At 40.4% G+C, this 13,440-nt stretch overlaps 1 protein-coding gene across 2 annotated transcripts in view; it reads left to right on the top strand.

Moving 5' to 3' along the window:
* COPG2 (COPI coat complex subunit gamma 2) overlaps positions 1-13,440 on the top strand; it is a 151,458-nt gene that overhangs the window by 28,994 nt on the left and 109,024 nt on the right. The window lies entirely within an intron of this gene.

Below are 13,440 nucleotides of genomic sequence, written 5' to 3'. Positions count from 1 at the left end.
TCTCAAACTCCCGACCTCAGGTGACCCGCCCACCTCGGCCTCCCAGAGTGCTGGGATTACAGGCGTGAGCCACTGCGCCCGGTCAGCATTTCTTAATAACAGACTCTTCTGAAGACAGAATTGGGAAATATCTGGTGCCAACAAGGCAATGAGTTCCTGATGCTAACTGAAGTAAAAGGAAAGCAAAAGTCAGCTTCCAAGGAAATAGCTTCCAGGGTATTCAGTTAGCAGGCCTGTTCAGTATGGAAGACACTATTTATCCCCCTTTAACTCTCTCCAAAGGACTATAACAACTGCATGAAAGTGAACTTTTACATCTATGTAAATGGTAGGCAGAGCATCCTGATCACTATGTGACAACCTTGGCTGTCGTTTTCAGTTGCTATTTGAATTGATTTGAGTAGCCCTATCTTCACTGAGCATACCTGAATTTGTTCCTAGGTACCCACTTTGTTCCTAGAAAAGTGCGAACTTTCTAGTATGGTCTGAAGAGTGTTCAGAGTAGACTAGAGCTTGGGAACTCCTAACCTAGAACCATCTGCCATCCCACAAAGTGATTATATGCAAAAGGGATACTAGTCATACGTAGTGTTTCTCTTTCTGAAAAGAGAACTTATCCTAAAAGAAGCCCTGGGCCTGGGACAAAGTGGCCCTTTCCACCCCCAAAATGATTATTAAATTGACATGAATCCAAGATCATGGAGTTTTTTTGCTTTTTGTTTTCAAACTCAGATACCAAGGATAAATGAAAACTATTTCAGGATTAATTCTCTAATAGAGTCTAAGTAATAGAATCAGAGAGAGACTTTTCCTCTAACCAGACTGCCAAAGTTGGTTTTGGCTAAGAATTTCCCAATGATCTTTGTGCTGCTGCTCGTTTCTTTTGTTTTTCTGAGACAGGGTCTCTCTCTGTCACCCAGGCTGGAGTGTAGTGCTGTGATCATAGATCACTGCAGCCTCCAACTCCTGGGCTCAAGTGATCCTCCCACCTCAGCCTCCTAAGTACCTGGGACTACAGATGTGTATCACCATGTCCAGTTAATTTGTGTGTGTGTGTGTGTGTGTTTAAGTAGAGGTGGGGTCCTGTTATGTTGCCTATCTGGTCTTGAACTCCTGGCCTCAAAGGATCCTCTGATGTGCCTTGGCCTCCCAAAGTGCTGGGATCACAGACGTAAGCCACGATGCCTAGCTTGTTGCTCGTTCTTAAAAGTCTGTATTTGTTTTTCCTATACCCTTCTTTCATCTGCAGTGCTTCTTTTTTCTTTAAGGCAGCTTAATTTACAAGCCTGGCCTTGAATTAAAAGAGAACCCTGAACCTGCTCTTGGAGTTGAAGTTCTCAAACCAACAGCAGAGCAACTATCTTGATCCCCATATAAACAAAGTTATCTACTCCTGCTCCTTAAAAAAAAAAAAAAAAAAGTAAAAATGACTGCATTGACATGCTTACATTCCCAGCAACTTCAGTTGTTTCGGGATGGACTAAATGACTGGTATCACTTTAAAATGTGTCTTGAACTTGATGGAGCTATGTTGATAAATAAAATTTATAGTTTTTTTATTTATTTTTATTTTTATTTTATTTTTATTTTTTTTAGACGGAGTCTCGCTCTGTTGTCCAGGCTGGAGTGCAGTGGTGCCATCTCGGCTCACTGCAAGCTCCACCTCCTGGGTTCACGCAATCCTCCTGCCTCAGCCTCCTCAGTAGCTGGGACTACAGGCACCCGCCACTACGCCCGGTTAATTTTTTAAATTTTTTTTAGTAGAGACGGGGTTTCACCGTGTTAGCCAGGATGGTCTCTATCTCCTGACCTTGTGATCTGCCCGCCTCAGCCTCCCAAAGTGCTGGGATTACAGGCGAAAGCCACCGCGCCAGGCCTATGGTTTGTTTTTGTTTTGAGATGGAGTCTCGTTCTGTCACCCAAGCTGGAGTGGAATGGTGTGCTCTTGGCTCACTGCAGTCTCCACCTCCCAGGCTTAAGCCTCCCAAGTAGCTGGGATTACAGCTGTGTGCCACTATACCCAGCTAATTTTTGTATTTTTAGTAAAGATGCGTTTCACCGTGTTGGCCAGGCTGGTCTCAAACTCCTGACCTCAAGTGATCTGCCCACCTCAGACTCCCAAAGTGCTGGGATTACAGGCGTGAGCTACTGTGCCCAGCCATTAGGTTTATTTTTTAATTCCATTTTTCCACAAATTTTTTTGAAGTCCCCTCATATTTGTGATAGCCCTAAACTGGAAACAACCCAAATGCTCATCAAAGAAGAATGAACAAATTGTGGTATATTCATGCAATAGACTATTACTCAGCAATAAAGGGAAAAAATTGCTGATTCAGGCAACAACATGGATAAACTCCTAAAACATTTATGTTGGAAAGAAAACAGATACAAAAGAATGTATATGCTGGATGATTCTCTTTGTGTAAACTCCAAGAACAGCCCAAACTCATCTGTGGTGATAGAAATCAGAAGTCTGTTGGGTTAGAGGAAATTGACTGGAAATGGGCATGAGAGAACTTTCTGGGGTGATGGAAATATTCAGTATTTTTGCTTTGGATGGAGGTTACATAGATGATCACAATTGCCAAAACTGATTTAACTTAATATTTAAATTGTACATTTTATTGTATAAATTACAACTCGATTAAATAAATTTAGTTAGTGTCTTAACTAACTCAACGTATATTGACAACCTGATTATACTGTTCTACTCATTACAAGAAGGCAAACCCTTATGTGATGGGACCCATCCAGTGAAAGTCTATCTCGGAAGATAGCATAGAATTCTGGAATTGAGTCCTGAGGAATGATCCATCACTCACATTAGGGAGTACTCGGGGGAGTGGGCATCAGTATGTGATAAGTTACGTCCTGGTTTCAGAAAATCAAATGAAAAATTCAAAGACCATGGTTTAGAAAGAAATAAATGGGTTGTAGAAGCTGTTATCAGCTAGGCAGTTTTGAAATCAATTGTGGGGATAATGTGTGGATATGGGTAGAGGGAGAAAAATACTTTGTGCCTTCTAAGGAAACTAAATGTTAAAAGTTCATCCACTTAGTAAGAAATATACAAGCCTGAAACCGCTTTTCTATTTGAATGGTTCAGCTGTTCCTGAATAATTACTTCTGAAGATTTACTGCCAGGACATGGTTTAGAACAAGAGGGGAAATGAGATACTATTATGACTTCACCACCACTGTAGTGAAACTCCTCTCAAAGATTTCCAGTAACTTCTTACTTAGTTAGTTTTAAAAGTTAATTTTCTGTCCACATTTTACCTGACCTCTCTCCCAGTTTTAACATGGTTAAATACTTCCTAGAGTTCTGCCATCTTTGGCTTTCAGAAACCATAGTCCTGGATTTCCTCTCCTCTTTGATTTCTCCATTTTATTCTATGATACCTCAGAAGTAAATGGCTGGTTTTCTTCTGCCTGTCATCTAAATGTTGGTATTCCCTGGGGTTCATATCAGTGCTGTAGCTCTTTCCCAGACTCATCATGCTCTTTGATACCCTTTATATTTGTACATGCTTCTCCCTGTGTCTGGAATTATTCTGTTTCCTTTTCCACATAGCTCAAATACGTGTCATTGTAGGTACTGACTTCCTCCTTCTTTCTTAACAGATTAGTCATTATCTTCTCTGTTGTTCCTTTATTTTATTTTATTTTTTTTAGAGATGGGGTCTTGCTATGTTGATTAGGTTGGTCTTGAACTCCTGACCTCAAACAGTCCTCTCATCTCAGCTCCCAAAGTGCTGAGATTATAGAGGGGAAGCCATTACACCCAGCCTCAGTTGTTCTTATAACACTTCGTTTTGTTTTTTTTTTTAACGTCTGTTCTGGTATTTTAATATATTGTACTATAATTATTTGCATAGTTTTTCTGCCCTCTGAATTATTCATTCCTTGAGAGAAAGAACCACATATAACTTTTTTCATCAATACCTGGAAAAGTGCTTTGTATTATTAAACATGCAATAAAAGTTTGTTGCATGAGTTAAACAAGGATAATCCATTTTCTCTCTTCAAGCAAGGGAGCTGAAATCAAAAGGTTTATTTATTTCCCCCTCTACCTCACAAAAGCACTCACACAAGCAGAAATGGAGAAAGGTGGGTTAATGCGTGTTGAGAAACCTTTCAGTCTCCGAGATCTTCCCTTCTCTTTTTCCTGCCCAGTTTGTAAGCCAACTTTCCTGATTTATTTGGATTAACACTTATTTTATTTTAAAATGAAATCGTGGCAGACTTTTCAAGAAAGATGATGAAGTGATGCCAAGTCATAACATTTCCTTCGTCAAAGCCTAATGAAATGAACAACAGTGAATAAAAGTGAAAGCCAGGAGACTTCTAATTCTAGCAGAGATAAAATAAGGCTACTGGAGCCCATCTTTCCCAGTGATTACAAATAATAATAATGATAATAATAAATAACCCCGAACAAAAAAACAAAAACAATTACCTGAGGCCTCCAAACAGTAAATATAGTAGGTAAATTAGGGAGATAAAACAATACTTAATGAACGACCAGTATAACAGCAGTGAGTTTCATGGTTAATTTTCATCTTTATACCTTGAGTTTGACCCAAGGGCAGTCTGAATCAGGGAACTATATAGTAGGTGTGGTCAACAGAGACTCAGAAAGAAGCGCATCTCTCTGGCCTGAACACAGTTTCCAAAAAAAAAAGGTTGGAAGCTGGAGAGCTGGGGGAAAATCCTTGTTTGTTTGTGTTTTTCTCATTTTCTTTCCTAGTCCTGTCCTGAGGTCAGCCCTAGTTGTGGAACAACTTTACTAGGATACAACAGCAATATTGTGGGCACTTAAAACCCTGAGAAGAAACCTACCACTGAGAAAAGGGACAGCTGTTAGGTGAAGAGTAGGGGAAAAGTCACATTATTTTTTTCTTTCTATCTTTTCTTGCCTCTTCATGATGAGGGTGGGCCCACTTGCATAGTACAGGGAGCTGAAACTCTGAGAGAACCCCATATTTCTGGCTGACGACCTGGGAAGGGTGTCTTTGACAACCAGAGGGTATGGGAGAAATGACATGAGGAGAGACATGGAGGAATGGATACCTTACCAAAGCACTACGTGTGTGGAATATTCCTAAAGAAGTATAGCAAAAGCTTTGGAGTATGAACTGACATTGGAACCAATATGCACAGAAGGCCAGGCAGAACTTGTAATCTGAAACTAACTGGGTTGATTCCTTGCTAAAACAAAAAAGTCAATAGTCCCCGGAGGCTTTTAATAGGATCCAGAGTCTCATGGCATAATACTCAAAATGTCCAGGATGCAATCTAAAATCAGTCAACCAGGAAAGGAAATCGGTTCCCTTGAACCAGTGTTAATCCCTACAACTGTGTCATTTTGGGGTTAGTATCTATTGATTGCAAAAAACTTGGAAATTTTCAAGGGAAAAGGTAATGATAGACACCCCCAAAATGACCCAGTTGTAGGGATTCTTAAATACTTTAAAGCAGCTAGTGCAACCATGTACCATAAAGGTGGATACTCTTGAAATGAATGGGAAGAGGAATTCTTAACAGTGAGCTATATATAAAAACCTAAATGAAAATTCTAGAAATGACTATAATATGTAAAGTAAAAAAATTCATTGGCTCAGACGTGGAGGTGTGGCTGGCAAGATGGCCGAATAGGAACAGCTCTGGTCTGCAGCTCCCAGTGAGATCAACGTGGAAGGTCAGTCATTTCTGCATTTCCAACTGAGGTACCCGGCTCATCTCACTGGGACTGGTTAGACAACGGGTGCAGCCCCCGGAGGGCAAGTTGAAGCAGGGTGGGGCGTTGCCTCACCTGGGAAGTGCAAGGGGTTGGGGAACTCCCTCCCCTAGCCAAGGGAAGCCATAAGGGACTGTACCTTGAGGAATGTTGCACTCTAGCCCAGATACTATGCTTTGCCCATGGTCTTCAAACCTGCAGACCAGGAGATTCCCTCAGGTGCCTATGCCACCAGGGCCCTGGGTTTCAAGCACAAGACTGGGAGGCCGTTTGGGCAAACACTGAGCTAGTTGAAGGAGTTTTTTTTTTTTTTTTCGTACCTCAGTGATGCCTGGAATGCCAGCAAGACAGAACTGTTGACTCTTCTGGAAAGTGGGGTGAAGCCAGGAGCCAAGTGGTCTAGCTCAGTGGATTCCACCCCCACGGATCCCAGCAAGCTAAGATCCACTGGCTTGAAATTCTTGCTGCCAGCACAGCAGACTGAAGTCGACCTGGTACACTTGGACTTGGTGCAGGGGGAGGGACGTCTGCCATTACTGAGGCTTGACTAGGTGGTTTGCCCCTAACAGTGTAAACAAAGCCACCCAGAAGTTCAAACTGGGAGGAACCCACTGCAGCTTGGCAAAGCCTCTGTAGCCAGACTGCCTCTCTAGATTCTTTCTCTCTATGCAGGGCATCTCTGAAAGAAAGGCAGCAGCCCCAGTTAGGGGCTTGTGGATAAAACTCCCATCTCCCTGGGACAGAGCACCTCAGGGAAGGGGCGACTGTGGGTGCAGCTTCAGCAGACTTGAATGTTCTTCCCTGCCGGCTCTGAAGAGATCAGCAGATTTCCCAGAACTCTGCTAAGGGTCAGACTACATCTTCAAGTGGGTCCCTGACCCTTGTGCCTCCTGAGTGGGAGACACCTCTTGGCAGGGGTCAACAGACACCTCATACAGGAGAGCTCCAGCTGGCATCTGGTGGGAGCCGCTCTGGGACAAAGTTTCCAGAGGAAGGAACAGGCAGCGATCTTTGCTGTTCTGCAGCCTCCGCTGGTGATATCCAGGCAAACAGGGTCTGGAGTGGACCTCCAGCAAACTCCAGCAGACCTGCAACAGAAGGGCCTGACTGTTAGAAGGAAAACTAACAAACAGAAAGGAATAGCATCAACATCAGCAAAAGGATGTCCACACAGAAACCCCATCTGAAGGTCACCAACGTCAAAGACCAAAGATAGATAAATCCCCGAAGATGAGGAAAAACCAGTGCAAAAAGGCTGAAAATTCAAAAAACCAGAATGCCTCTTCTACTCCAAAGGATCATAACTCCTTGCCAGCAAGGGAACAAAACTGGACAGAGAATGAGTTTGAATTGACAGAAGTAGGCTTCACAGGGTGGGTAATAACAAACTCCTCGGAGCTAGAGGAGCATGTTCTAACCCAATGCAAGGAAGCTAAGAACCTTGAGAAAAGGTTAGAGGAATTGCTAACTAGAATAACCAGCTTAGAAAGAAAATAAATGACTTGATGGAGCTGAAAAACACAGCACGAGAACATCGTGAGGCATACACAAGTATCAATAGCCAAATTGATCAAACAGAAGAAAAGATATCAGAGATTGAATATAAATGTAATGAAATAAAGCGTGAAGACAAGATTAGAGAAAAAAGAATGAAAAGGAATGAACAGAGCCTCCAAGAAATACGGGACTATGTGAAAAGACCAAACCTATGTTTGATTGGTGTACCTAAAAGTAATGGGGAGAATGGAACCAAGTTGGAAAACACTCTTTAGGATATTATCCAGGGTAACTTCCCCAACCTAGCAAGGCAGGCCAACATTCAAATTCAGGAAATACAGAGGGCACCACAAAGATACTCCTCGAGAAGAGCAACCCCACGACACATAATCATCAGATTCACCAAGGTTGAAATGAAGGAAAAAATGTTAAGGGCAGCCAGAGAGAAAGGTCGGGTTACTCACAAAGGGAAGCCCATCAGACTAACAGCAGATCTCTCTGCAGAAACCCTACAAGCCAGAAGAGAGTGGGGGCCAATATTCAACATTCTTAAAAAAAAAAAAAGAATTTTCAAGCCAGAATTTTATTTACAGACAAACTAAGCTCCATAAGTGAAGGAGAAATAAAATCCTTTACAGAGAGGCAAATCCTGAGAGATTTTGTCATGACCAGGCCTGCCTTTCAAGAGCTCCTGAAGGGAGCACTAAATATGGAAAGGAAAAACAAGTATCAGCCACTGCAAAAACATACCAAATGGTAAAGATCATTGACAGTATGAAGAAACTGCATCAACTAATGGGCAAAAAAATAGCCAGCTAGCATCATAATGAAAGGATCAGATTCACACATAACAGTATCAACCTTACGTGTAAACCGGCTAAATGCCCCAATTAAAAGACACAGACTGGCAAATTGGTTAGAGTCAAGACTCATTGGTGTACTGTGTTCAGGAGACCGATCTCACATGCAGAGACACACATAGGCTCAAAATAAAGGGATGGAAGAATATTTACCAAGCAAATGAAAGCAAAAAAAAAAAAAAAAAAAAAAAAAAAAAAAAAAGCAGGGGTTGCAGTCTTAGTCTCTGATAAAACAGACTTTAAACCAACAAATATCAAAAGAGACGAAAAAGGGCATTACATAATGGTAAAGGGATCAATGCAACAAGAGCTAACTATCCTAAATATATGAAATATATATGCACCCAATGCAGGAGCAGCCAGATTCATAAAGCAAGTCCTTAGAGATCTACAAAGAGACTTAGACTCTCACACAATAATGACTCTCACACAATAATAGTGGGAAACTTTAACACCCCACTGTCAGTATTAGACAGATCAATGAGACAGAAAATTACCAAGGATATTCAGGACTTGAACTCAGCTCTGGACCAAGCGGACCTAATAGAAATCTACAGAACTCTTCACCCCATATCAACAGAATATACATTCTTCTCTGCACCACATTGGACTTATTCTAAAATTGACCACATAATTGGAAGTAAAACTCTCCTCAGCAAATGCAAAAGAACAGAAATCATAAGAAACAGTTGCTCAGACCACAGTGTAGTCCTGTTAGAATTCAGGATTAAGAAACTCACTCAAACCACACAACTACATGGAAACTAACCAACCTGCCCCTGAATGACTACTGGGTAAATAAAGAAATTAAGGCAGAAATAAATAAGTTCTTTGAAACCAATCAGAACAAAGACACAGCGTACCATGATCTCTGAGACACAGCTAAAGCAGTGTTTATGGGGAAATTTATAGCACTAAATGCCCGCAGGAGAAAGCAGGAAAGATGTAAAATTGACACCCTACCATAACAAAAGAACTGGAGAAGCTAGAGCAAACAAATTCAAAAGCTAGCAGAAGACAAGAAATAACTGAGATCAGAGAAGAAATGAAGGAGATAGAGACACAAAAGACTCTTCAAAAAATCAATGAATCCAGGAGCTGTTTTTTTGAAAAGATTAACAAAATAGATAGACCGCTAGCCAGACTGATAAAGAAGAAAAGAGAGAAGAATCAAATAGACACAATAACAAATGATAAAAGGGATCGGACCACTGACGCCACAGAAATACAAACTGCCATAACAGAATACTATGAACATCTCTATGCAAATAAACTAGAAAACCTAGAAGAAATGGTTAAATTCCTGGACACATACACCTTTCCAAAACTAAATCAGGAAGAAGTCGAATCCCGGAATAGACCAATAACAAGTTCTGAAATTGTGGCAGTAATTAATAGCCTACCAACCAAAAAAGCCCAGGTCCAGACAGATTCACAGCCGAATTCTACCAGAGGTACAAAAAGGAGCTGGTACCATTCCTTCTGAAACGATTCCAAACAATACAAAAAGAGAGACTCCTCCCTAGCTCATTTTATGAGGCCAACATCATCCTGATACCAAAACCTGGCAGAGACACACCAAAAAAAGAAAATTTCAGGCCAGTAACCCTGATGAACATCAATGTAAAAATCCTCAATAAAATACTGGCAAACCGAATCCAGCAGCACATCAAAAAGCTTATCTACCATGATCAAGCTGGCTTCATCCCTGGAATGCAAGGCTGGTTCAGCATACACAAATAAATAAACATAATCCATCACATAAACAGAGCCAGTGACAAAAACCACATGATTATCTCAATAGATACAGAAAAGGCCTTCGATAAAATTCAACAACCTTCATGCTAAAACTCTCAAAAAGCAGGTGTTGATGGAACATATCTCAAAATAATAAGAGCTATTTATTACAAACCCACAGCCAGTATCAGAACGTATCTCAAAATTATAAGAGCTATTTATTACAAACCCACAGCCAATATCATACTGAATGGGCAAAAGCTGGCAGCATTGCCTTTGAAAACAGGCACAAGAGAAGGATGCCCTCTCTCACCACTCCTATTTAACATATTATTGGAAATTCTGGCCAGGGCTATCAGGCAAGAGAAAGCAACAAAGGGTGTTCAGATTGGAAGAAAGGAAGTCAAATTGTCTCTATTTGCAGATGACATGATTGGGTATTTAGAAAACCCCATCATCTCAGCCCAAAGTCTCCTTAAGCTGATAAGCAACTACAGCAAAGTCTCAGGATACAAAATCAGTGTGCAAAAATCACAGGCATTCCTATATACCAATAATAGACAAACAGAGAGCCAAATAATGAGTGAACTCGCATTCACAATTACTACAATTGCTACAAAGAGAATAAAATACCTAGGAATTCAACCTACAAGGGATGGGAAGGACCTCTTCAAGCAGAACTACAAACCACTTCTCAAGGAGATAAGAGAGGTCACAAACAAATGTAAAAACATTCCATGCTCATGGATAGGAAGAATCAATATTGTGAAAATGGCCATACTGCCCAAAGTAATTTATAGAATCTATAGATGCTATCCCCATCAAGCTCCCATTGGCTTTCTTCACAGAATTAGAAGAAAACTACTTTAAATTTTATATGGAACCAAAAAAGATCCCACATAGCCAAGACAATCCTAAGCAAAATGAACAAAGCTGGAGGCATCATGCTACCTGACTTCAAACTATACTACAAGGATACAGTAACCAAAACAGCATAGTACTGGTACCCAAAGAGATATGTAGACCAGTGGAACAGAACGGAGGCCTCAGAAATAACACCACACATCTGCAACCATCTGATCTTTGACAAACCTGACAAAAACAAGCAATGGGGAAAGGATTCCCTATTTAATAAATGATGTTGGGAAAACTGGCTAGCTATATGGAGAAAACTCAAACTGGACCCCTTCCTTACACCTTATACAAAAATTAACTCAAGATGGATTAAAGACTTAAATATAAGACCTAAAACTATAAAAACCCTAGAAGAAAACCTAGGTAATATCATTCAGGACATAGGCATGGGCAAAGACTTCATGACTAAAACACCAAAAGCAATGGCAGCAAAAGACAAAATTGACAAATAGGATCTAATTAAACTAAAGAGCTTCTGCACAGCAAAAGAAACTATCATCAGAGTGAACAGGCAACCTCTAGAATGGGAGAAAAATTTTGCAGTCTATCCATCTGACAAAGGGCTAATATCTAGAATCTACAAACAACTTAAACAAATTTTCAAGGAAAAAACCACCCCATCAAAAAGTGGGCAAAGGATATGAACAGACACTTCTCAAAAGAAGAGATTATGAAATAAAGCTCATCATCACTGGTCATTAGAGAAATGCAAATCAAAACCACTATGAGATACCATCTCACACCAGTTAGAATAGTGATCATTAAAAAGTCAGGAAACAACAGATGCTGGAGAGGCTGTGTGGAGAAATAGGAATGCTTTTACACTGTTGGTGGGAGTGTAAATTAGTTCAACCATTGTGGAAGATAGTGTGGTGATTCCTCAAGGATCTAGAACCAGAAATACCGTTAGACCCAGTAATCCCACTACTGGGTATATACCCAAAGGATTGTAAATCATTCTACTATAAAGACACTTGCACACGTATGTTTATTCCAGCGCTGTTCACAATAGCAAACACTTGGAACCAGCCCAAATGCCCGTAAATGATAGATTGGATAAAGAAAATGTGGCATATATATACCATGGAATACTAGGCAGCCATAAAAAAGGATGAGTTCATGTCCTTTGCAGGGACATGGATGAAGCTGGAAACCATTCTCAGCAAACTAACACAGGAACAGAAAACCAAACACCACCATCTTCTCACTTATAAGTGGGAGTTGAACAATGAGAACACATGGACACAGGGAGAGGAACATTACGCACTGGGGCCTGTCTCGGGTTTGGGGGCTAGAGGAGGGATATCATTAGGATAAATACCTAATGTAGATGACAGGCTGATGGGTGCAGCAAACCACCATGGCACATGTGTACCTATGTAATAAACCTGCATGTTCTGCACGTGTATCCCAGAACTTAAAGTATAATAATAATAATAATAATAATAATAATAATAATAATAATAATAATAATAAAATCATTGGTTCATCTCAGTAGCAGAATGGAGATGTTAGAGGAACAGGTTAGTGAATTTAAAGATAAACCAGTAGAAATAATCCCAACTGAGAGAGAGAAAAAAGAAAACAAAAATAAACAGCCTCACTGGCCTGTGAGACTATATCAAAGGGCCTAACATTCATGTCATTGAAGTCCCTGAAGAAGAGTTTAAAGGTATTGGTGCAGAAAAAAAATTTGAGAAAATAATGACTGAAAACTTCCAAATTTGGAGAAAGATAAATTTACAGACTCAAGAAACTTAGACAAGGTAAATTCAAAGGACTGTATTCTCAGAAATTGCTGGAAACCGAAGATGAGGAAAACTGTTGAAAGCAAGAGGAATATGATGCATTACATGTACACATCACTGTGGGTTTCCCATGAGAAAATCTGGAAGTCAAAAGACAGTAGAACACCATCTTTAAGGTACTGAAAGAAAGGAAGTGATGTCTCAGAATACCATATCCACTGAAAATATCTTCCAGGAATGAAGGTGAAATAAAGACTTCCTCATATGAAGGTAAACTAAAAGGTATTTGTCACCAGCAGACCTGCTCTACAGTAAATATTATAGTAAATGAAGTTTTTTCAGGCTGAAGGGAGTTGACACTAGATTGATCCCACCAAAACAACATATGGATAGTACTTAAAAAACAACAACAGCTAAAAACAACTGTCAATCCAGAATTCGATCCCAGTGAAAATAACTTTCAAAAGTGAAGGTGATAAAAAGGCAATTTCAGACCTAAAAAACTCTGAAAGAATTTATCTCTGGCACAGTCACATGTAATTATAAAAGGGATTTTTTTCACCAGGATGAAAATGATATGAAAATATGGATCTATGCAAAGAAATGAAGAATACAGGGAATGTTAAACCGGGTGGATAAACAATACAATTTTCTTGTTTAAGTAATTTTAAAAGTTAATTGACTGCTCAAATCTTTTTGTTTTTTTTGAGACGGAGTCTTGCTCAGTCGCCAGGCTGGAGTGCAGTGGCGCGATCTTGGCTCACTGCAAGCTCCACCTCCCGGGTTCACGCCATTCTCCTGCCTCAGCCCCCCGAGTAACTGGGACTACAGGCACCCGCCACCATGCCCGGCTAATTTTTTTTTTTTTTCTTTTTGTAGAGATGGGGTTTCACCACGTTAGCCAGGATGGTCTCAATCTCCTGACCTCGTGATCCACCCACCT

Source organism: Piliocolobus tephrosceles, chromosome 8 (assembly GCF_002776525.5).
Source record: "Piliocolobus tephrosceles isolate RC106 chromosome 8, ASM277652v3, whole genome shotgun sequence".
Classification (NCBI taxonomy): Eukaryota; Metazoa; Chordata; class Mammalia; order Primates; family Cercopithecidae; genus Piliocolobus; species Piliocolobus tephrosceles.
The sequence above is the reverse complement of the archived record's forward strand: the minus strand, read 5'-3'. Positions and strand labels throughout refer to the sequence as shown.